The 25,261-nt window shown below is 46.4% G+C and overlaps 1 long non-coding RNA gene across 1 annotated transcript; it reads right to left on the reverse strand.

The window, feature by feature from the left end:
* Positions 1 to 578: 578 nt before the first annotated feature.
* Positions 579 to 24,769, reverse strand: LOC309519664. The gene is made up of 3 exons (XR_014213947.1): positions 24,705 to 24,769; positions 2,480 to 2,549; positions 579 to 689 (listed from the first exon to the last, which is right to left on the reverse strand). It is a non-coding gene; the product is annotated as an uncharacterized lncRNA (long non-coding RNA).
* Between the last annotated feature and the right edge of the window lie 492 nt (positions 24,770 to 25,261).

Here is a 25,261-nt window from a genome sequence, read left to right on the forward strand (position 1 = left end):
TTCCATTTATGTACATTTTGCTGCATATTCATTCAGTGTCGCTTGCTTGCTGCATTATTTAATGGGACTGATGGTGTAATTAAGGCACAGGCAGGCATCAACTACCAGGCCATGGCAGAGTATCAGGATCCAATACTGCTCCGCTCCTTGGTTTTTCTAGACAGTGTTGCATTGTGTGATCAACGCTCTCACTGAAGGGTTAAGAGAGTGCAGGTGACTCTATCGGCACGGACAGAATGCAAAAGCCAGCCATCTCAATCAATGCAAGGCCTTCCCAGAAGGGCTTCCTCATGTCTCCTCTTCCCTTGGTTTGTTTTAATCTCGCTCACTTGCCTTCATGCTCTTTGGCCTGAGGTCGATTCCACAATTGCAGTTCACGCTGCAACTCCTCAGAGTAAAGCAAAGTCCAAGTCTGGACAAATTGCAGTGGGCTGCAGGGGCGGGGGGAGAAAGCAGGGAAGGTTCAGAAAAACTCCCCAGTCTTTTTGGGGGGTGGGGGTGGGGTAACACCGATGGCCATTTCACTGCAGGTTTACACCAGAGCCCCATTAAGGCTGATGGCAGAGTAGTGGTGAGGTGGCATCTGGGATACAGTCCAATTATTCGTATGACTTGCATCGCGCCAAATGTGCAGGAGTGTCATAATAACAAAAGAAGACGGCAGGTCTCTGTCTTGAGGAGTTTTCAGTCTAAATGTCAACAAAACTGGAGAGAAGGGAACGGGGAGGTTAAGGGGACACCACCAGGGATGTGTCTGAGCAAGCCCATTTACACCGGAGTAGGTCTCATTTTGACTGGGGTCAGAGGCAGGAGCCCTTTCCCACACTGGTTTAGCTCCCGATCATTTTTTAGAATCATAGAATCATAGAATCATGGAGTTGGAAGGGACCACAAGGGCCATCGAGTCCAACCCCCTGCCAAGCAGGAAACACCATCAGAGCACTCCTGACATATGGTTGTCAAGCCTCTGCTTAAAGACCTCCAAAGTAGGAGACTCCACCACACTCCTTGGCAGCGAATTCCACTGTCGAACAGCTCTTACTGTCAGGAAGTTCTTCCGAATGTTTAGGTGGAATCTTCTTTCTTGTAGTTTGGATCCATTGCTCCGTGTCCGCTTCTCTGGAGCAGCAGAAAACAACCTTTCTCCCTCCTCTATGTGACATCCTTTTATATATTTGAACATGGCTATCATATCACCCCTTAACCTCCTCTTCTCCAGGCTAAACATGCCCAGCTCCCTTAGCCGTTCCTCATAAGGCATCGTTTCCAGGCCTTTGACCATTTTGGTTGCCCTCCTCTGGACACGTTCCAGTTTGTCAGTGTCCTTCTTGAATTGTGGTGCCCAGAACTGGACACAGTACTCCAGGTGTGGTCTGACCAGAGCAGAATACAGTGGTGGTGGGGTTTTGAGATCAGCTGCCCTCCAGGCTAGATGCATCCCTCCAGGCCTCCCCTCTCTCTTTTCAGCCTCTGGGATCCTCTGCAGGTCACACTCCTCACCTGCCCTGCTCTGCTTGAGTGTTTTTGCCTGGCTGGAATCATGCCTCTGGCTTGCCTGAAGGGAGAGGTGTGTATGTAACAGGGAGCACACAATGTCCTTGGTACAGCAGCTTCACACACTACCAGTCTGTTTCCAGGCTCAATTCAAAGTGCGGGTTATGACTTATAAATTTCTAGATGGCTTAGAGACAGGCTAACTGAATGACTGTATTCTCCCATATGAATGTGCCCGGGCTCTGAGATCTTCAGGGAAGACCCTTCTCTCAGCTCCGCCTATTTCTGTTGACCCACCCACTTTTGCCTTTGGCGACAGCAATGGCATGTGGCCCCTGGAAGGTTGCTCTAAAGGGGATGTGGCCCCTAGGGCTGAAAAGGTTCCCCCATGCCTTAGGTGAGTGGGCAGGACCTGCCCTACCCCATGGCTTCACTTCTGACTCAAGCCTGTAGGATCTGTCCCCAATGCTATCCCTTCACACACAGAAAAACAAAGTTCAAGAATTGATAACCCTAATAATAATAACATGTGGAAAACACACAAAGAGAAAGAACAGGGGTGGTGAAGTTTCACACAGATAACTAAGTACCTGTAGTTATCAAATGTACATCTTAAACTTACATTTCAGCACTTCACAAGGCATGTTCTTCTGATCCACTCCACACACACACACACACACACATACACACCCCATCCCAGGCTTCAAACAAGTGGCTCATCCGTTGATCACTTTGATGAGCTGCTACTGAGCACGAAATGTGTGTCTTTATTTCCACCTGACACCAGTTGGAGAGGCTGCTGAAGAGATCAGTTCCAGGCTCCTTATCTATCTGGCAGTATCAGCACAAAGGATCTTATCAAACAGCAATTACCCGGCCCAGCTTTGCACTAATTGGCTCGCTGGAGTCCAGTCATGTTACCTCCAACCTGCATGTTGTGGGTGTTCAGAGCAGGAAGAAGAGATCAGGGAGCCAGCCCACTTACCTGCAATTGCACACCCCGGGGAGCCCCAGGAGAGGGCGGGTAGCTGTGGAACGTCCCAGGCAAAGGAGACCTGCAATTCACAGAGATGAAAAACAACTAGCTAGCTAGCTGAGAGGCCATTTTCTTGTAGCCACTGTATGGGCTTGGGGGGTGGGCAGCAACACCAGCAAGGGGGCTGGATCCAGGAGGCTTCAAGCATTCCTGTCTCCCCAGTGCCTCCAACAGACACAGGTTCTAAGGTTTCTACAGACTGGGGTCTACTGATACCACCTGTCCATAAGCATTTTTTCACTGGGTGGTGGATCTGACCCCAGAGACCTCTCTGGGGTCACTTTCCTCACCTTTGAGGAAGTGCACAGCCAGAAGTCACAGGAACTGGTGGACTTCAGCCCAGGTTTGTTCAGTACCAGCAAAATCACCAAGTATTCCCAAGGCAGTTTACTTGAAGAGTCTCTCCAGTTTTGAGATGGAATTTTCTCAGACCAACAGGAGAACCAATACCTAGAAAGTATCTTTAACCTATAGATTGGCTGTATCTTTAGCCTATGGATCGGGTTTTATTTTGGTGATTGTCTTGGAGAACCGTTATGGTTGTGGAGCAAGATACGAGGCTGTCAAAACAAATAATTCCATGGCTCTGCAGCAAGGATGGTGGAAGAGAGACATCTATTTATTGCATTTAAATTCTGCTTTTCCTGTAAGGGGTTCAGGACAGTTCTTGCCCTTCCTGCATTTTATTCTCACATCAACCCCTGAGGTAAGTTGTGCTGAGAGATGGCTGAATGATTTGAACTCAGATGTCCCTCCTTCTAGTTCAATGCTCTGATGTAGACTTCCGCAACCTGGAGGCTTCTCGATGTTGTGTGACTACAGCTCCCATCATCCATGACCATTGGGCATGTTGGTTGTGGGTTACAGTCCAACAAAGGGCACTAGGCTTAGAAAGGTTGCTCTAACGTTTGGCTCCACAGTCTCTGTTTATGCAAAATTTACTACTACCATAACTGAGGAAATGCACTCACCAGTCATACTGAAGATGGCAGACCTTTCCAGGTTTGAAATGCTTAATTCACTACTGGGGTATCTATACAAGCCATGCCAAATGGAGTAAGGTATTCTCTCTTCTCTCTCCAGCAGAAACTATTAGGGGATATGGATTACAAAGACTCTGATTTATCCAAACAAAATGTTGACTTTTTTGTTCAACTTGAATATTTTCCGCCAAATTGATCATGACATGCTGTGACATCACAGTAGCTTGGCCAATAGCTAGGGAAATCTCCCATGTGCCAGACAAAGGAAGCCTAACACCGCCATGTGGACAGACTCGTTACTACTACCAACAAGCTGTTGATTAATACCACCAAAGTGTTGTGCAGAACATGAAGGTAGCAAGACTGTTGTCTGGATGGTTTAATCATGAAAGTCCTTCGTCTCCAAAATATTATGGGCAGGAGATTACTCTCTAGATCCAACGATGCCACAATAAATGCAAGTACACAATGAGAGGAGTGGGGAGGGATGTTTGTATAAAAAGACTCTGGCCACTTTATGTGAAATAGGGTACATCGGACTCTGCACCCTCACCTTTAATATACATACAAAAGAGATCCTGTTTGGCATGCACAGATCCTCACAATTGCTGCACTGAGAGGGCTACAGTTGCAGCTATAGAATTTATCTCCATCAGGACCAGACAGTGGTGCCATCATCACAGGACTTTAGGGCAGTTGCCTGGGAGGGGGCAGGGGGCACACAACAGAATGAGCAGGAAGAACATGGCAGGACTGGCTTCCCATAATCTTAAGTAAATGAAGAAATGCATACAGTATCTAAAGAACACACACACTAGATCATTAAATCTACTGTATCATTAAATACTGCACCAGTATAAAAACACCTGGGATCACTGCCCTGTATGAACTAGGTAGCCTTCGATTCATAACCAAGCATCCATCACCCAAAAAGAGAAGCGAGGCATCTCCTTCCCACCTACTGCAATTAGTGCCTATTTGTCTCTGTGACTTCAGATAATGTTTAGAAAGAGATTGGGACCTAGGTTCCCCCCCCCCAAAAAAAAAAAATGATAAAAAGGGAAGAGAGATGTAACGGAAATGCTCCTGGGCTCCTGTGGGACTTGGGTAAGTTTCTTCACTCTGCAGAATGATAAAGATATGTTGCCCTGATCAGAAGCAGATAAGCAGGCAAGCTGATTATGTAGCGTCCCAGAGGCAAGGCCTAATCTAGGAGTCTGTTTGTTAACTACCAGCCTTTTTTGTGATATTTGGTTTGCATAATGTGATAATGTAACACAAGAGCTTTTTTAAGGTGGAAAGGAACCTAGATTCAGGAGGGAAAGGCGGGGAAAACACTCTGCTTTGCTCTCGTCGCCTGTACAGATCATCGGTTCCTATCAGTACAGATTGCTTGACTTTGCAACGCGCTTTCATGTCTTCCTGGCTTCATGTCTTCCTTGCAGTGCATATACCCTTCTCAACAGCCTTGAGAGATAGGTTCCCACTTTACAGAGGAGGAACCAGGACTGAATGATAACAGCTGCCTACAGTTCACACCTAAGGGATGCGGATGGCGCTGTGGGTTAAACCACAGAACCTAGGACTTTGTCTATCAGGAGGTTGGCGGTTCGAATCCCTGTGACAGGGGGAGCTCCCGTTGCTCGGTCCCTGCTCCTGCCAACCTAGCAGTTCGAAAGCATGTCAAAGTGCAAGTTGATAAATAGGTACCGCTCCAGCAGGAAGGTAAACGGCGTTTCCGTGCGCTGCTCTGGTTCACCAGAAGCTGCTTAGTCATGCTGGCCACATGACCCGGAAGCTGTACGCCGGCTCCCTCTGCCAATAAAGCGAGATGAGCGCCGCAACCCCAGAGTTGGTCACGACTGGACCTAATGGTCAGGGGTCCCTTTACCTTTACCTTTTCCAGTTCACACCATATACAAAAATCACAGGTATCCTGGCTCCACTCTCTGGGTGCTGGACCACCTGAGCCCCACCAAAGGTAAGAGCACCAAAACTCTAGCTAGCAGATCTGCTATGGTTTAAACCATGGGTAGGCAAACTAAGGCCCAGGGGCCAGATCTGGCCCAATCACCTTCTAAATCCGGCCTGCGGACGGTCCGGGGATCAGCGTGTTTTTACATGAGTATAATGTGTGCTTTTATTTAAAATGCATCTCTGGGTTATTCGTGGGGCATAGGAATTCGTTCATTCTCCCCCTCAAAATATAGTCCAGCCCCCCACAAGGTCTGAGGGACAGTGGACCAGCCCCCTGCTGAAAAAGTTTGCTGACCCCTGGTTTAAACTATGGGTAGGCAAACTAAGGCCCAGGAGCCGGAGACGGCCCAATCGCCTTCTAAATCCGACCCACAGACGGTCCAGTCAGCATGTTTTCAGATGAGTAGAATGTGTCCTTTTATTTAAAATGAACCTCTGGGTTTTTTGTGGGGCCTGCCTGGTGTTTTCACATGAGTAGAATGTGTCCTTTTATTTAAAATGCATCTCCTGCTGAAAACGTTTGCTGACCCCTGGTTTAAACTGTCTGGAGGGCTTAGCTATTCCTTCCATGGAATAACCTTTACCTTTACCTTTTCCTTTTTTTTATTATTCCTTCCCTATTGGTCAGTGGGCTTCGCTTGCAAACAGCCGCTCAGCTGTTGGCTCTGAGGAGTCTGGAGATTGTTCTCCACAGGCAAGATGAGCTTTACGAAAGTTGGCTCTTTATTCCCATTCAAGGCCAGAAAATACTAGCCTGGGATCATAGGTTTTCTGCAGCTGCTAATGTAAGCAAAAGGATTCCCTTCCCCCCCCCCCAGGTTATTGCAATAGCAGATACTCTGCCCTCCACTGTATGATTTTAGCCAGCCAGTTGCTACCACCCTTTGCCCATCTGCCCCCTCTCCACCCCATCGTCCCTCTGTCCCTGTTCTTCATCCCATCCATTCCACCACTGGGACTGGATTTTCAGTTACATTCCTATAAATTCTTGCCCATCTCTATATTCTAGAGCAGCCTTCGCTGCCCCTCTCCACAGTTTTGAATTACATCTTCCACCAGCCCTGTCCAACCTGGGGGGAGGGAGCGCAATTTGAGGGCACCAGGTTGTTAGATTAAACAGCCTTGGCTTATCCTTGACATTGGTCATTTCTCCACCTCCAGAATGGCCCTCCCAGGTAATGACTAACCTCTATCTGCCCCACCAGGCTAAGACACCTTCCTCCTCATCCAGTGATCAACAGAGGTCAAACACAAGTAAGTTGGTGGATCCCCTTTTACTCTTTGTTAGGTATGAACTGGAAAAGAGATTAAGAACAAAATGCCAAAATGAACTGCTTTTTAATTTATTTTTTAATTGGGATGGGGGGAATGAAAAAGTTACATATGTGTGGGGGGGTGTTAATTATAATTGTTACCTACCTGTTTCATATATGTTACCTTATCATTATATCACTTGTACAGAGCTTGCTTTTTGCCATATGGGGGAAGGAAAATATTGCTGAAGCTGCTAATAGCAACAAATTGAATTAGGCAGTGGGGATGTGGCTGCAGGGAGAAATCCAGGAATTGGCCTTGGAGTCTGGTGTTTCTCTCCACTAAGCAGGTGCAGGAGGAGACAAAACATGTCTTGTGTGTGTGTGCACGCACGCGCGCACACACACACACACACACACACACACAAAGTGCCCCAGGCAGATTTGCTTACATGGTTTTGCTATCTCACTTGCAACTTCTGCAAACTTAAAACCAAAAAGTGGTGGTGGGAGGGAGAGAGAGCCATACATGAGAAACCGGAATACAATTTGATATTCCAAATACAGACAGCATTACCACTTCCAACACAGCAGACATTCAGGCCAGCTCCGATTCTGCCAAAACAGAATAGATACTGCAATATTACCTTTGATTTAGGTCATTTAAAGCAGTGCTTTAAGCAAAAAAAAAGGGGGGAGCCAATCTAAAATTTCAACAGCATGAGACCTGATCCCTTGCATATTTACTCAGGAGTAAGCCCTCTGGTCTGCTTTCTTCTGTCAATCTAAACAATAGGTATATGTCTCCAACCGCTGCCTGTAAGTCTGAGCTCGGAATCTGCTGTTATACAGTGGTACCTTGGGTTACATACGCTTCAGGTTACATATGCTTCAGGTTACATATGCTTGCAGGGTTGTTAAGGCAGCAGAGAGCATTGTTGGCTGCCCACTCTCCACCTTAGAGCAGATTTATGCCACAAGGTGCCATAGGAAGGCACTGGACATAGTAAAAGATCCATCGCATCCTGGTCACTGTCTCTTCGAGCTCTTGCCGTCAGGACGGAGATACAGGTTGATGAAGACAAGAACGAGTCGTCTTAAGAACAGCTTCTTCTCCAGAGCGATCTTGGCCCTGAATGGGAAGCCCGGACTTTGAAAGTCATCTAATCTCTCTTGCTGTATTATATTGTATTGTTTAATTAGTGTTTTTATGGAGCAGTCAAGTAATTTCGTTGTCCCCGAAGGGGGCAATGACAATAAAGATATTCTTATTCTTATTCTTATTCTTATTCTTATTCTTATTCTTAACTCGTTCCAGAGGTCCATTCTTAACCTGAAACTGTTCTTAACCTGAGGCACCACTTTAGCTAATAGGGCCTCCTGCCGCCACGCCTCCGGAGCACAATTTCTGTTCTCACCCTGAAGCAAAGTTCTTAACCTGAAGCACTATTTCTGGTAAGTGGAGTCTGTAACCTGAAGCGTATGTAACCTGAAGCGTATGTAACCTGAGGTACCACTGTAATCTGTTCCGGAAGTCCATTCAGCTTCCAAAATGTTTGACAGCATCCTGCACACAAGCAGAAGCCATGTCGGATGGTCGGCTTCTGAAAAACTTTTGGAAATCAGATCATTTACTTCTGGGTTTTCGGCGTTCGGGAGCCGAAACGTTCCAAAATAGAGTGTTCGGGAGCTGAGGTTTGACTGCATTCATGTTCATTTCGTCATGGGCATGTGTGCTGCTCATGTATCGTATACTGTCAAATTTCGGCCGCAGGAGTGGAGGCAGGGAATGGGGTTCTGTATGGGATGGAGGAGGAGCACTCTCTTGAGGGGGTGGGGGAAACCTGGATGAGGACCAAGGGAAAATGATGAAGCCAAGAGATTGTGCACTGCTTTAAAAAGGAATTCATTATACTACTTCTCACCCCAAAGCACCTCTTCTTATCTACCTTGTTCAGAGATGTGTATATATATATATATATATATATATATATATATATATATATTCATACCTGCAGGTGGATAGGGGAGACTCTTTGATCAACTGGGATTACAGCAGCATTACGAGCTTTCAAACAACAGTAGGTGCCTGGGATACAAAACTGGGTCACGTACAGTTTGGTGCAAGAGAAATTCTTTGATGCATAACGAGGGAGGAGGGCAAAGCGAGAGAGAGAAAAGAGGACCAAGGAACTCCCTGTTGTCTAGGACTTTCTGGATACTTGGGAGGAGATGTCCTTCCTTGTGCGTGATGGATCCTGCCCCTGAGTTGTTCAGAGCTGCTTGTCCCGCCACACAGCTGAATACTATAGGGCAGGGGTGGCCAACTCCTAAAACACTGCAATCTACTCGCAGAGTAGTTAAAAACTGGCAGTGATCTCCTCACCTTTTTAGGGGTTCAGGTCAAAGTTATTGAACTTTTTTAGGGAGGAGGAAAGCCTCGGTTTTTGGGGTGTGGGGAAAACAACTTGGGCTTTTTTCAAGGCGTGCCAAAGTTGTTGAGCTTCTTTGGAGGGGAGCCAGTGATATGCCAGTGATCCACCACAGACGTCCAGTGATCTGCCGGTAGATCACGATCTACCTGTTGGGCGTGCCTGAACAGCAGCATGTCACCAGCAGCAGAAGAAGAACAGCAAGGCCTAAATCAGTGTACATCACCAAGAAACAACGCCTGTGGCACCCAGGGGGGCTGCTGCAGCTCAGTGAAAGAACACTTGGTTTGCATGCAAATGGTCCCAGGATGGATCCCGGGCAGCCCAGACAGAGCTGGGAATGTCCTCTGCCTGAAACCCTGGAGAACCATTGCTGCCAGCCATTGTAGAAAATACTGGAACAGATAGGCCAATGGAAGCTTCCTGTTTTTGCAAGGTGAGGGGAAGTCCTGCTGTGTGCTTTATTGAGAAGAACTTTTTGTCAAATTCAGGACTCATCAATGCTTTGGTATTTTTCTTCTCCCAAGTAAGGTTGAGGGATGTTAGGCCATAAAACAGTCAAATGACAGCATGGTTTGAAAATCATATGGATTTTAATGAGGATCACAGCAGCATTTTAAACAAAGCAAAAATAAAAATAAAAAATCACAGCAACAGCAACAGCAACAAAAAGTTCCTCAGACTACACTAAATTAGCCCCAGAGGTGATTTTTGGCCCACACCAAAAGGCTGGTAAAGAAGAAGACAGGTAGATCCACTCTCCATATCTCACAAGCTGTTTCTTTGCTTTTGGTCCAAGCTGGAAGTACTGCTGGAAGCACAAGAAGAGTCTGACAGGATCAGACCAAATGCCCCCCACCCATGTATTCTGTGTCCGCCAGTAGCCATTTTAGAAGCTTCCAGAAAGCAGAAAGCAGGAGGCATGGAGATAGCAGCTCTCTCCTCATTGTTTGCCTCCAGTACCTGGTATTCAAAAGCAAACTGCCATCTAGTTATCATGAGTGGTAGCCATCTCCACCTGGAATTTGTCTAAGCTATCTTTCAAAGCTATCTTAACCTATCCATTCTTAAGGAAATCAGCCCTGAGTGCTCACAGGAAGGACAGATCCTGAAGCTAAGGCTCCAATACTTTGGCCACCTCATGAGAAGAGAAGACTCCCTGAAAAAGACCCTGATGTTGGGAAAGATGGAGGGCACAAGGAGAAGGGGACGACAGAGGACGAGATGGTTGGATAGTGTTCTCAAAGCTACCAGCATGAGTTTGACCAAACTGTGGGAGGCAGTGGAAGACAGGAGTGCCTGGCGTGCTCTGGTCCATGGGGTCACGAAGAGTCAGACACAACTAAACAACAACAAGATAGTGGCCATCATCACATGTTTGGGGGAGCAAATTTCAAACACTGTCTGGTGACATTGTACTTTTTTGTGTCCATCCAGCATTGCTGCCAATTTATTCCATTGGGTAAGCTTGAGTTGTAGGAGGGGTGTTTTGAGGGAGGGAGGAGGTCTCTTTCTTCATCTTTTCCACACTGTCCCCAGTTTGCTTGCCAGGAGCAGCATGGGAATTTTGCAGCAGGGCCACCAAAAGCTACCTCATGCCAACAAAGAGCAACTTTCCTGCCCCCTCTCTGTGCTTCAAAGATATTCAAGCCCAGCTGTACCCATCTCCAATTAACCTGAGCCAACAAAATGAGTTCAAAGATCTCATTCAGGTACTTAAACAGCCGCCTTATATTTGAGCTCTGATTCTGCTCAAAGCATGACTGGGCTACCCTTGAGAAATGAGAGTCCCTTCCACATGCTCTGCCTCCTTTTTTGTATTTCCCCCTTCTCTTTCTCTCTTGGCAACAAATCAAAAACATGACACCCTCATTTGTTAATAATAATTACACAAAAGAAATTTTAAAAGGCATTTCTCTCTTGATATTTCAAATCGTCTCTCTTTTTAAAAAGTCCCATAATTATAAAGCCTCTCCCTTGCCCTCCCCCGCCTCCACATTCCCTCGGGACACTTCAGAGAGTTATTCCCACCCACTGGCTTTTTTTGTCTAAGTTTAGAGCGAGGTTCTGACAGGCTCCCAGTGACTCTGGAAAAGCAATGGTATCAATGGCTCCTTATAAGGGACTCCGAGAAAGGCAGGAAGGTGGAAGGTCAAACACAAGAGATCTTTCTGACTTGAGAAGGAACCAACAAGGCGCTAATTGGTCTGAGGAGGAGGCAGCAAGTCCAAAGCACAAAGCAGGGAGAAACAGCCTCTGGAACAAACACTCTGAAAAAGCAAAACTTTGAGGATAGCCACAGTCTCCAGAGCTGGCAAGAGACATAAAAGGCAGTGCAACCTCATTGCGGGCTCATTGATATGCAGAGGAGATTGGCAGAGGGCTTTGGAAGATGAAAGAGGGACACAGCTGCCTTGGGATAAGGACAGTTTCCAAACACCCAGTTTCATGGCCAGTCTCCACCCAAGGGATGATGTAGCCAACAGGAGGTGGCAGGTTTCAGAGTTGCCATTTTTCAGGATTCTCACTCAAAGTCTAGTATCTAAAGGTGTTTCATTAGCCTTCCAGCTGCTAGATCTCTGATCTGTTGAGCTGTCATTAAAGAAGCAAGTCTCCTGGTTTTGTAGCAGGAAGGAAGACGTGACAGAGAATGGAGTCCACATCTTTTGACACCAGTCGACACTCCCCACCCCTCTTGAAAGAGTTACTATGCCCTCCAACTTTTAGCAGAGGAAAACTGGAAGAGAAGGAGCACCAGACCAAGAACGCTTAGCTGATTACATACTTTTGTTATTGTTATATATATTTTTAATATGCTGCCTTTCAACCAATGGATGCCCTTAAACTGGCTCACAAAGTAACATGCAAATGGAAAATGCAAATGAAATTTTAGAAAATTCAAGACAACTTCTTAACCCTAAAAAAACCCCATAAAATAAAATAAAAAGTTGTAAATACAACTTTGATTAACACAACGAGAAACAATATTATGGAGAGAAGATTGCACATGGGTGAAGGGAAGCAATGGGTCGGAGGGAGGGAGGCATAGGGCAATACTTGGAAAATTGTTAAGGATACATAGGTGATTTAAGAGGCTAAGAACAAGGAGTTAAAAGAAGAAGACTAACATTAAAGACAGAAAAACAAGAGAATTTGAGAAGAATTTGGTACAAATGAAAATATGTGAGCCATATTTTTGCTTGTATTCTGGTTTATTTTGGATGTAAAGTCTTCTGTTGAAAGGACTGTACATAATAAAAATAAAATTAAAATAAAATAAAATAACACTGATGTTGGGAAAGATTGAGGGCACAAGGAGAAGGAGATGACAGAGGACGAGATGGTTGGACAGTGTTCTTGAAGCTACCAGCATGAGTTTGACCAAACTGTGGGAGGCAGTGGAAGACAGGAGTGCCTGGCGTGCTCTGGTCCATGGGGTCACGCAGAGTCAGACATGACTAAACGACTAAACAACAACAACAACAAAATAGAATGAGCAGGAATTCCCACATGCCTCGAAAGGACCAGTCCAGGACATGTTGCTGATCGATGCAAAGCAGAATATGTCCTCCACATTCTGCTCCTTTGCCTCAATGCCACCACCTGTCCTACAGTGACTAGAGGTGGCCTGGGGAAACCCCAGCAGGCCAATGGAGACCGGACAGGAACAGGTGGCAGGGGTAGGGCAGAGGAGGTGGAGAAGGAAAAGATGAACAACAAGTACAGGAGGCAGTGAGCTGCTCCTCAGGGTGTGGATCTGCCACCCCACCTGGCCCTGCACCTTGACTGCTCCATTGGGCAAGTGGTACAGCTGGGTCCAGAGGAAGAGTTAAGCAAATAGACAATCTGGCCCAATCTATAATCAGCACTAGGGCGGAAACAGTTGGAAGAACTCCAGTGCCTGTGTGTGTGTGTGTGTGTGTGTGTGTGTGTACACACATACATGAGACATCTTCCAAAGCAACTACTCTATTCCAAACTTAAAAATAGAAAGCGTAATGCCGGTGGTCGACAAAGGAGGTTTAAAGACTCTCTCAAGGCAAATCTTTTAAAAATGTAGTACAGTGGTACATACACTTCAGGTTACAGACTCCTCTAACTCAGAAATAGTGCTTCAGGCTAAGAACTTTGCTTCAGGATGAGAACAGAAATTGTGCTCCGGCGGCACGGCAGCAGCAGGAGGCCCCATTAGCTAAAGTGGTACTTCAGGTTAAGAACAGTTTCAGGTTAAGTACGGACCTCTGGAATGAATTAAGTACTTAACCCGAGGTACCACTGTATAAACACTGACAACTGGGAAACACTTGCCTGCGGGCGCTCCAATTGAAGAACAGCCTTTACCAAAGGTGTCATGGATTTTGAAGGCACACAAACTCAGGACGAAAGGGAGAAATGTGCTAAGAGGAAGGCACACTTGGCAAACCCTCACTGTGACCAACTCCCACCCAGAAACCTATGTCCCCACTGTGGAAAGATGTGTGGATCCAGAATTGGCCTCCACAATCACTTATGGACTCACTGTTAAAACCATGTTCATTGAAGACAATCTTACTCAGCTATGAGGGATTGCCAAAGAAGCAGCAGCAGCATACATACATGGGACAGTGGCCTACAGGGATGAGAAATAGGGCTTGCCCCAGGTAAATAGGGCCAGCAGTAGGGTAGAAGTTACTGATTTCTCTGTGCTAAAGGCAGCGGTCAGTAATCCATATCCTGTAGGTGGGGATGCTTCAGATGAAAGAGCCACATTTCTGTGGGTCTGTTCCTTATTTTGATGGCAGCTGTTTCTATTCTTGCAGATCCTATTAACTGCACTCGTAATTCAAGAGAGAAATCATGCAGAGATCTCACATCTGTATGCAGCACCATTTAGCTCCATGGAGGGAAGAGAGCCACACATACCAAAAAATGAGTATGTACACAGATCTGTACAATGGCTGTGTACACTGTATGTACCCTGAATAGGGCCATGTGATAAATCGCCCTATCGTTGAATACCAGTATTGAAATAACATCGTGATAAGTGTTTCAACAAGGCAATATACCGGGTAAACAAAAGGTGGAGACTTGACAGATTCCCAGGGGGTAGCTCAGTTGGATCGATACTTTACATATACTTTGCAGATAATTTGCAGGCACCGGGTGTCTCCTGATAAGAAATGAGGATAAGCCCTCTCGCAAACCAGCAAACTCTTTCAGCTTCATAGGTATCTTTCCATTTAGAGCTCAGCTAATTATGCAGAGCCTGCTAACAATCCAGGAGGAACAGCCCATGGCTAGACAATCAAAGATCCAGAGGCAAACAAAGAGTAAACAAATAATGTAAACAAAGAACTGGAAAGCACTTATTTCTTCTCTCACTCTCACCCCCTCCAGTGAAAAAAAGAGGGGGGGAGAATATTTTTTTTATTATTTTCTGATGGTTTTTATGTTGTTGGTTCCCCCTAAATAGCTTTCCTCTATATCAAAAAGGGTTAAAAAAGACTTTTTAAGGATCTATCTTTTTGCTTGCTTGCTTGCTTGCTTGCCCTCCCTTCCTCCCTTTGATAAAAAGGGAGAGATTGGTTGGATGAGGGCTGGGGGCTTCGGGGGGGGGGATGGAGGCGAGAAGTTTTAGCTAGCTGCCATGCTATGGGCAGCATTTAGAAGGCAATTGGGCCAGATCCGGCCCCTGGGCCTTAGCTTGCCTACCCATGCTCTATAGCCATGGGGTGGCTTTATTTCCCCCCTCATCCCACCCATCCCTTTGCATGCCCCCCTCCAGCTACTCTCCAATATTAACTCCAGACATATGGTGGAGCTTGAAATCTCTTCCTCGCCACCCTCCCCTTTCCCTGTTTCTCAAACGAACTCCTTCAAGAAACGAATCTTTCCTTTGCTGCTACACAAACACTGAAATTTCACAGGATCTCCCCGGGGATGAGACTCTGCCGAGTGAGCACAAGCCGCTTTCATGTCTCCAAGTGTATTTAATGTAGGGGACTCTCCGCAGTTCAAGGACATTCATATTTTTCAAGATGGGGGGAAAGAAGTAAAAAAAAAAAAAAGTATATATGGTTTGAAACAAAGTTTTGATCCCTAAAAGAAACAGACTCTTAAACAGACCTGATTGATAAAACATCACACTTCTGCCGATTAAAGCTGGAGGCTCAGAAGTTTTCGGGAAGAAAGCAGCCATTGATTTTGGTGCAGAGTTTCCATTACATTGCTGGAATAAGAGTTGGCTGTGGCTTTAAATATTTATGATTTAGAGGGGTGGGGGCAGCAACTTGTTGGTGGGGGGCAGAGGAGTGGGAACGGTAAGAAAGGAGGCTGCTCTTGCTGATCCCACCAACCAGGGCATCCATTTTACAGAAACAGCTTGGCCGCTTTGATGGCTTTGGAACCTGGTGGGATTTCCAGAAGAAAACGGACCTTTGATCGATTTTGGCCTTCACTGCACCCAGGGCAAATGCAAGCATGCTCCAAAGGAGCTCTGTGCGTTCCCAGAATGCATCTTGCCTGGGGAGCAATGCAGGCACTGTGTTGTCTGGGCTCTTCTTCCTCTGCTTTGCGAATCGTGCTCCAAAATGGTGGCCGACTTGTGGGGAGTATAAGAGAGTTCATTCCCCTGCCTGCCTGTGGGAATGCCTGGAGACTGGGTGGGATGTGGGCATTGTTGCTAACACAGTCCCTTATTGGTAGGGTTTCCAGGGAAACGGGTAGGTGAAATATCTCTTTCTTATGAATTTTGCATTTTCAAGACTTTCCCCTCCACTCCTGGGTGGAATAGGCATAGAATAAGGGAGCAGCTCTGCAATGGATAAAAGAGCAGCTCTGTTGAGCAATATCCCACTCACCCAGTGAGTAGGCAACTGGGGTACTCTGGGATAGGCAACTGGGGTACTCTAGATTATGCTGGACTATGGCGCCTAGAATCCTTGACCACCGGCCACATCAGTTGCTGGTACAGATGGGAGTTGTAGTCCAACAACACTGGGAAATCACAACTGTGGATACCCCAGAGTACCAAACTGTCCTGCTGCAGCAAGCGGTTGTGATGACTAATAAGACTGCCACGCATATCCCAAAAATGGTGGTGTGCCATATATTATTTTATCATTACTACCTGCCCTGGTGGCCAGGTGGGAAAATGGAAAGCAATCACTGCAAGACGTTTTTAAAAAGTCCCAAAGCCCATAATCAAAGACTAATCCTAAAAGCTTTCTTTTAACATTTTATTATGCTTCCAGAGCTGTTTTTTCCCTTTCATCTAAGACTCTGCCATTTAGTTATTCTAGGATTATGGAAGCCATCAGGCTATGAAAGAAAGCAAAAAGATTCAATTAATGAGCACGTAAGCAGGTGTCACCCCCCCCCAATCTATCCTTCCTTCCTTCTATAATTTTTTTTCTGAGTTAATTTGGAAGGCAGAGTCTATAACATTAGCTCTTTGGCAGGCTGGGATGCTCATTTTCCTTCTTAAATCAATCTTTTTTTCCTAAATGATGTTGAGATCCAATTTGCATAGATACATTTAACTATTGTCCAGGGTGCTCACATGTGTAAGGGAAAGTGTCTGAAAATGAGCAAATGCTCATAAACTTGCTCTTTTATGCTTTAGCGCCTTATTGCTATGCAGAGGTTCTTTCACAGTGGTCTAAGAGCATTTGATTCCCTCCTTCCCTCAGTCATTTTGCACACTACACTCTGCAGGTGATGGAACTGTGGAGTGGAAACATTACTCATAGTAGGTGACCACCCCTTCCTCCCAGGAATTAAATTTATCTCTCCTTTGATCAATGCTAACAAAGAATCTTGCAGCACCTTAAAGACTAATCCGAAATTTACACTGGCACAGGGTTTCATGAATGGAAGTCCAACAGATGTATTGGATGAAGTTGTACTCTAGTCCACTAAGGTGCATGAAATAATAAAAAGAGAAAATGTTGGTTCACAAGAAAAAAAGAAAAACAAAGTGAACTAACTATACTATAACTGTGTGTCATGTTGTAAAGGTATGGCTCCATCATAGATTATGGGGTTGATGATATTTGGTATTTGTATATAAAAAATGTAGTTTGGACTTCTTTTTTAACGTATTTTTTACTAAAGATTTCTTGGTTTACAAAAGTATGTGCAATGCCTCTTTTTTTCAAGTTACATTTTCTACAGATCAGTTTCATTTGTTGAGGCATTAGTGTTACATTAGGAAGAAAAGGGGGAAAGAGGTGGAGGGGGCATGATGAGTTGGGGTGGGGTTAGGTAGCAATGTTTCTATTTTACTTATTGTTTGTGTGGGGTTTTGTGTCAGCGTCACTTGTGCAGGTTCTCTTTACTATTCGCTTGTGTTCCTTTGGTGGTGAGAGAGGTTGGGTTGATCTAGGGCAGGCATGGCCAAACTTGGCCCTCCAGATGTTCTGGGACTACAACACCCATCATCCCTGACCACTGGTCCAGTTAGCTAGGGATGATGGGAGTTGGAGTCCCAAAACATCTGGAGGGCCAAGTTTGGCCATGCCTGACCTAGGGTGTGGTTGACTTTTGAGACCGTCAAGAACTCAGCTTCACATTGCCTCTTCCTAGGTCGTGATCCACTTTCCACCTTAGTCCCAAACCTGTCAAGCCTCTTTTTCAGTCACAGGGGTACCTACCTGAATCTGGGGCTGGTTCTGTAAAGTAAGAGCTCATCTGCGTTTGCTCCCAATCACAGTCTCCCATAACACTGGAACTTGGGAACATCCAATGAAGCTGAGGCTTAGAAGAGTCAAGATGGACAAAAACAAGTTCTTCACACAACACACATAGTTAAACGATGGGATTTGCTCCTGCAGGAGTCAGTGATAGCCACCAACTTTGTTGGCTTTAAAAGAGGATTAGACATATTAATGAAGGAGGATCCTGAAGGAGCATCTCCACCCCCATCGTTCTGCCCGGACACTGAGGTCCAGCGCCGAGGGCCTTCTGGCGGTTCCCTCACTGTGAGAAGCCAAGTTACAGGGAACCAGGCAGAGGGCCTTCTCGGTAGTGGCACCCACCCTGTGGAACGCCCTCCCACCAGATGTCAAAGAGAAGAACAACTACCAGACTTTTAGAAGACATCTGAAGGCAGCCCTCTTTAGGGAAGCTTTTAATGTTTAACAAACCATTGTATTTTAATACTCTGTTGGAAGCCGCCCAGAGTGGCTGGGGAAACCCAGCCAGATGGGCGGGGTATAAATAATAAATTCTATTCTGTTCTATTCTTATCAGTGGCTACTAACTGCAGTGGCTATGTTCTACCTCTGAATATGAATTATACAGGGACGTCAGTGGGACAAGTGCTCTTGTGCTCAGGTCCTATTTATGGACTTCCCATAGGTATCTGGTTAGAATCATAGAATCATAGAGTTGGAAGAGACCACAAGGGCCATCGAGTCCAACCCCCTGCCAAGCAGGAAACACCATCAGAGCACTCCTGACATATGGTTGTCAAGCCTCTGCTTAAAGACCTCCAAAGTAGGAGACTCCACCACACTCCTTGGAAGCAAATTCCACTGTCAAACAGCTCTTACTGTCAGGAAGTTCTTCCTAATGTTTAGGTGGAATCTTCTTTCTTGTAGTTTGGATTCATTGCTCCGTGTCCGCTTCTCTGGAGCAGCAGAAAACAACCTTTCTCCCTCCTCTATGTGACATCCTTTTATATATTTGAACATGGCTATCATATCACCCCTTAACCTCCTCTTCTCCAGGCTAAACATGCCCGGCTCCCTTAGCCGTTCCTCATAAGGCATCGTTTCCAGGCCTTTGACCATTTTGGTTGCCCTCCTCTGGACACGTTCCAGTTTGTCAGTGTCCTTCTTGAACTGTGGTGCCCAGAACTGGACACAGTACTCCAGGTGAGCAGAATACAGTGGCACTATTACTTCCCTTGATCTAGATGCTATACTCCTATTGATGCAGCCCAGAATTGCATTGGCTTTTTTAGCTGGCGCGCCACACTGTTGGTTGCTGCTGTGATAATTGGGTGCTGGACCAGGTGGTCCACTGCCTCTTCTTACATTCTTCTAGCTCCATCCTTCACAAATTCCCAAGAGGAGTTCAACATGATGCACCATCCTGGTAGGAGGAACTGCTTTGGGTGTTGTTTGTAGACTGAAGGATATACATTGAAACAAGCAAAAAACTTTTAAATTCCAGTGTTGGGTTTTCTTTATCTTAAGGTGGTCAGTGGTGCTACTCAGAGGTGTATGTTTGCAGTTTGACCTACTTAGCTGCACACCTGTGTTCTCCTGACTATTTGACTAATTAAAAGGGGAGTTACTTTCTGCACCAGATGCAGGAAGGGATGTGATAGGATAATTGATTATTTGAAAACTGTATTTAAGTTGATTAAATGTTTTGTATGCTGCTGGTGAGGAGGAGTGGCAGCTTGCAGCTTTTGACTGTTATGTTTTTGAAAATAAAAAGAAGCAAAGATATTGAGGACAGCCTTTTATTTCTTCGCCCCAGTCACTGCGCACACTCTGTGTCGGTGCTAAAGTCCAACACCCAGAACATTTGAAGGGTGGGGAAATGAGAAGCACAAGTGGGGGTTACTGAGGTGGGCGCTAATTTGTTTCTTTCACCATGTCCAGGAATTGTGCCGCATCTGAGGCATTTCACGGAAAGCAAAATGAGGGCTGCATAAATTTGAGTGTCCCTGCCTCAGCCCTGCTGGTGAAACATAGGAGATGAAGTGGGGGAGGGGAGCCAAAGGTAGATTGAGTGTCAAAATGACATGCTAGTGAACACCTAATGGGGAAAAAACGGATTTTGCCAAGCACAACACTAGCCGAATGAGGCTTCTGGCAGAAAAATAAAAGAGGAATCTCCATCATGTCCCATCTGGTTCTTCCAGAGCAGAAGATACGACTTTACCAGAGTCAACCGATCCAGAGGCCTGTCTCTCAGTGCAGGCCATTGTCATAAATTATTCACTGATTGTTGAATAAAGCAATGGCCCTTTAAGAACTGCAGGGAGCAGAGCCAAAGAACCACAAGGTTAACCAAATTTTATAAGGTCTCCGAAGGCTTTGGCACATCATTGAAGCAGCAGCTCCTCTTGCCATAAGTGTCCTTTGCCAAAGGCCAAGTAAGGGGAATTTGTGAGCCCTGAGGAAGTGGTGCTGATTGGGCCATGAAGGTTGTTAGATGTTCCCCACACTGATTGGCTGGCATGAAATGCAAGTATTTAAGTTCCATTGCTGAAGAATTTCAGCATTGTGGGTGTTCCTTCTAACAACACTACCTCCCAACCCACAATCTTCTTTGTGTTTGCCTCTCTGGCTCTGATGTTGGGGGTTTGGTGCCAGGAAGAGGGCAAGCTGCACTTTCTGCCTTCCCCAGGGCTGGGGCCAAGAGAGAGAGAGCAATTTGAATTTGGCTAATGCTTATTTTTCATCCCAACTTGGCAGCTGGAGGAAGAGCCAGTTAGAAATTGAAATGGAGTGGGGAATATCAGATTTGGCAGGTAGGAGAGGTTAGGACAGCTTGCTGAACTCTCATTGCTTTGACATCATGGCGTGAGAGAGAGAGAGAGCTGGATGGCATAGCTGGGTGGATGCTCAATGGCTGTCATTTTCCTTTGGGCATGGTTGCTGGCTTTGCCAACAGTGGCATCAGGATAACACAGGTTCTCCTCCATCATCACCTTCATTTGCTTATTTAAATGTTACGGCAATTTTAAAATATGCACAGCGATGGTATTAAGCCAGCCATTGTGGCTTGTCTGTGCATCATCCTTGCAAGTGAGAAGCCATGGTCCTGATCTGATTCTACCCTGGTTCTGCTCTATTAGCTTTGCCTGGACCTTGCAGACCAAGAATCACAAACCATTCTGCTCACACTTACTTCCATTTTACCTACTAGAACCTAGACCTCAGGAACATGACTCTACTGCACAGGCCACTATGCCACTTGCCCCAACTTCATCTCGCCTCCTGGGATGATCAGAGGACAGTGTCAGAGACTGGCAGGAGCCCAAGGAGTGGGGGGGGGTGATGATGTGTGGGCCAAGGAGACAGGTTGGGAGGAGGATGATTCTGGGGAAGGGGACCAGGAGCAGGAGACCATGCAGCCAGAGACAGGGGTGCAGGGGGCAAGAGAAGAGCTACAGAAGGTTCCAGGGCCAGGAGAACCTATGGAGCTCCAGGAGAGAGGGCGGGGCTTGAAGCAAAAGAAATAGCTAGAGCAACCTCTAAAGTGGAGCCATTAGTTGCTTGAGCAGACCACATCACCCATGGAGTGTTAAGAAGATATTGGGGTGTGAAGCTAGACTGTTGCCCCAACTGTCTGAGATGTGGTACAGGTTTGCAGTCAGGCGTCCTGGCCAGCAAGACCTCAGAATGGGGAAGGGTACACTCAAGGTCCCTCCCCAGTGACTGTAGTGGGCGGTCAGTTTCACACAATGCATCCTGGTGCTGAGCCATTTAGGGCTTTGAAGGCCTTCAATCATGCCTGCCAAGAAGGCTTGGACTTAGGCTCTGTAAGAATTAGATTTACCTGCCTTCAGAGGGAGTCCTTCCCTTGTGTTCCTGCATGAGTCACTGATATGGGCATGCCTCTCATACTGAGAGGCGACAGGCACATCCTATATTGAAGGCAGATCAATCGGCTGAATTACCTGCAATATCAAATGGCAGACGATTAGAAGGAAGGGCAGGTCAGAGCATTAAAGTACTCAGAGAGGCATCAGATAGCCTCTTCTAAGGCCTTGGAAAGCCTGTGTAAGTATTTATTTCCTCGGCCTACCATTACCTCTCCAAAAGAGCATGGTTTGAGAATGGCTGTCCTAATAAGATCAGGGTGGTCTGGGAGCCCACCCACAGCCCTGGCAGTCTTTGACGTGATCATCAGGTGCTTTCTCGCGAGGGTGGCTGTTCTTTCATGCAGAGGAGAGCTGAAGCATCAAATCAATGAAGCGTTCAGATGGAGAGAAAGCTGAGCTGGGCGCCGCATGTGATTTATGATTTCTCAGGCTGTCTGAAATGCTGTGATCGAGTTTCTTATTGTAATGGTCTCTCAGTGAGCAGTATCCAATTAGGTGACCCCCCCGGGTCTCTCCTATCGATTTCGTGCAGGGTGGGGAGAATTGGCCCATTGTTTTCTCATTACTCTTCTTTCTCTGGTAGTTGCGCTATCTTCACAGGGATGAGATGATGCTTTGCGAGGCACTGCAGGTGACCCCACAAGGAGTCAGAGAGAAAGTGCAGGAGGCTTCGGGATCTGGGAGAGGATAACTCATTGTCTGGCAGGAGTGGAAGTAATCACTGCAGCAGGGGGTGGGGGTGAGGAGGCAATACAAATGCCATCTTGCCATCTTCCTTCTTGGGTTTCTTTTTCATTATTATTATTTAATTGTGTGACTCTCAATTAGCAAAGCTGTATTTATCTGGCCAAGGATGAAGGGGCAAGAAGAACCAAAGCTGTTGGGTCTTTGTAGCCAAGACCATCATGGGAATACTCTGAGTTCTCTGAAGACACAAAGCTAGTGGAGACACATGTTGGTGAAGCTTTGAATTCTGCCATCTGTGGTTTCCAACAAATGCTATTCACAAACATTCTTTCTCCAGTTGTGGAGGCAGAACATAGTCATCAAGGCTAGTAGCCATTGATGGCTTTACCCTCTGTAAATTTATTCAATCCTTGTCAAAGCCACCTGAATTGATGGCTACCACTGCCTCCATAGTTTAACTATGTGCTGTGTAAAGTGGTACTTTCTTTAATTTGTCCCGAATCTTCCAGCATTCAGCTACATTGAATGTCCATTCAATGTGTTATATGTGATGGAGAAAAACATGTGTTTTTTTCTGTCCACTTTCTCCATGCCATGCATAATATTATACACTTATATCATGTCACCTGCTACTCTCCTTTTCTCTAAAGTAAGGAGTCCACAATGCTTCCACTTGAAAGTAACTTCAGGTCAAGCTTTCAGAACTCATTCAGATGGGCCTTTAGCTCCCTAACAATTAATCAACGAAGACAATAATAACCAGTGCTATTTTTCTAGAAAAAGAGTTGCCAGAACTCAGCATGAACACCCCTCTCATTCTCTTCAAATAGCACCCACCAGAGAGGTGCCGGAACAGAGTTCCAGCAAGTTCCAGCTGAAAAAGTGCCTTATAATAATGTGGGGTTAAAAGATACTGGGATGCACCTCCTTAACAACAATACGGTTGCTAGAACCAGTACTGCACCATTGTTGTTCTATAGAGCCCTGCAAAGATTTCTAATTGCCATCCCTGACCTCCTGCAGGGGAGTAAAGGAAAGCCTTTCCCTAATTAGGGAACCAAATGTTCATCGTAGGCTTTCCTGAATGCACTTTCTGTACATTTCAAACCATATGCTGTGGTGGTGGAAGGAAGTGGAAGGGGGATATTAAGTAAGACTTCAGAAGCCATCGCAGGTTGATTAAATAATCATGGACTACCCACTGCTGCTTAGTACAGAACAAACATGTAATAAAAAAACAAGGCTGCAATTGATTCACATAATTCCTTACAGGGAAGGTTTTCTATCAGGCTTGTGTCTGAAAAACTAAAAAGGGAAAAGGGGGTTTCCAGGGAGGAGAGCCTGAATGACATGGGTGCAGAAGGACCAGAGGCGTAGCGTGGGTTGTCAGCACCCGGGGCAAGGCAAGTAATTTGCGCCCCCTAACCCGGGGCAAGGCAAGTAATTTGCGCCCCCTAACCTGCTGCCACTGCCAGCTTCTTCTTGCTGCTGCCTGGGCTGGTCTGGTGTGGTTCTCTCCCACGCTCAGCGCTGCGCTGGGCGCCCGCTGCACTGTCCCTCCCCCAGATAGTCCCTCACTCTCTCTCTGCACCGCACGCCTGGCACCCACCCCCTCCACAGTGGGCGACGACCCAGTGGCTCGGATCGGATTCACACAGCCAGCACTGCAGTGAGAGAGAGAGAGTGAGCCAGGTAGGGGCAGAGAGCTGCGAGTGCGAGCGCACCCCCCCCCGATGTTGCGCCCGGTGCGGCCGGCCCCCCTGCACCCCCCACGCTACGCCACTGAGAAGGACACTTATCACTACTGGTCCTGTGGAGTTGCTCACAAGCAGGTCAGTTGTTGCAAAGCCACAGAGAGCTCCTAATGAGCCACTTGCTCCAAAAAGGGCAAGATGTGAACAGAGCCCCTTTGATTATCTGCCAGCAGCCCACCTTTCCAAGACTCTTCACCCCTTTGAAGAACTAGGGCCTTTAGGCCTCTTTACCTCTTAAATGGTGAAGCTTCTGGTCTGAATATGGGTAGTTCTCCTACGCTCCTTGGCCTGGGGAGACCCGTGGTGATCTCTGAGTTTTTGGATTGGTGGGGTACTGGGGGGTATAGAAGGCAACTCCTAGTGGCTGAGGTCCCTTCACCCTCCCATAAAATATTTGAGGGGACTGCCCCCCCCCAAGTTGATGGGCATTGCCAATCAAATGTTCTGCATGTGCCACATCTTGTGGCTGATTATGTGGGGCGGGGCTTACCTGCCCCCCTATATTTTATTCAAGTTGGCACCCCTGATCTCAGAAAGGCACCTGTGAGGATGCAGAATTGAGACTGTAGCCTCTATCTTGGAGTCCTGGTAACTGCTAGGCTCTGAGATTGTGATACATCTGTCCAGCCAATCCAGCACCATCATTCCTTTGGTGGTGACCATCATCCTCATTCCTAGGATGGTGGTGACCACCATCCTAGGACCAATCAACTTCCCTGGATCAAATCTGACACTTTAAAAGGTTTTGCTTTTGCCATTTCACCTGAAGTGCAAGTTGCTTAAACCAAGGATGCAGAGAACCAGCATGATTAGGGTACTTTGCGCACCACAAAATTCTTAAAGCGAGATGGGACAGTCAAACAAGATCACTCCAAGTTGAGCTATGTGTGCTCTTTTGTCAATGCTGCCTAATGCCAAGTCATGGTAAGTCCAGCATATGGGAGAGCTATATCCTTTCTCCCTCTCTCCAAGTCACAAAGATCCAGAGTAGAACTTTGCAGCTGCTGCTTTCTCTGCAGCAGAAGCTTTTTCCTTCCCAGCTGATCTGTGTCCTTCTTGGACTGAGGTGCCCTAAACTGAGAATGCTGTGCAGCTCTT

Source organism: Podarcis vaucheri (genome assembly GCF_965113315.1).
Source record: "Podarcis vaucheri genome assembly, chromosome: 15".
NCBI lineage: Eukaryota > Metazoa > Chordata > Lepidosauria > Squamata > Lacertidae > Podarcis > Podarcis vaucheri.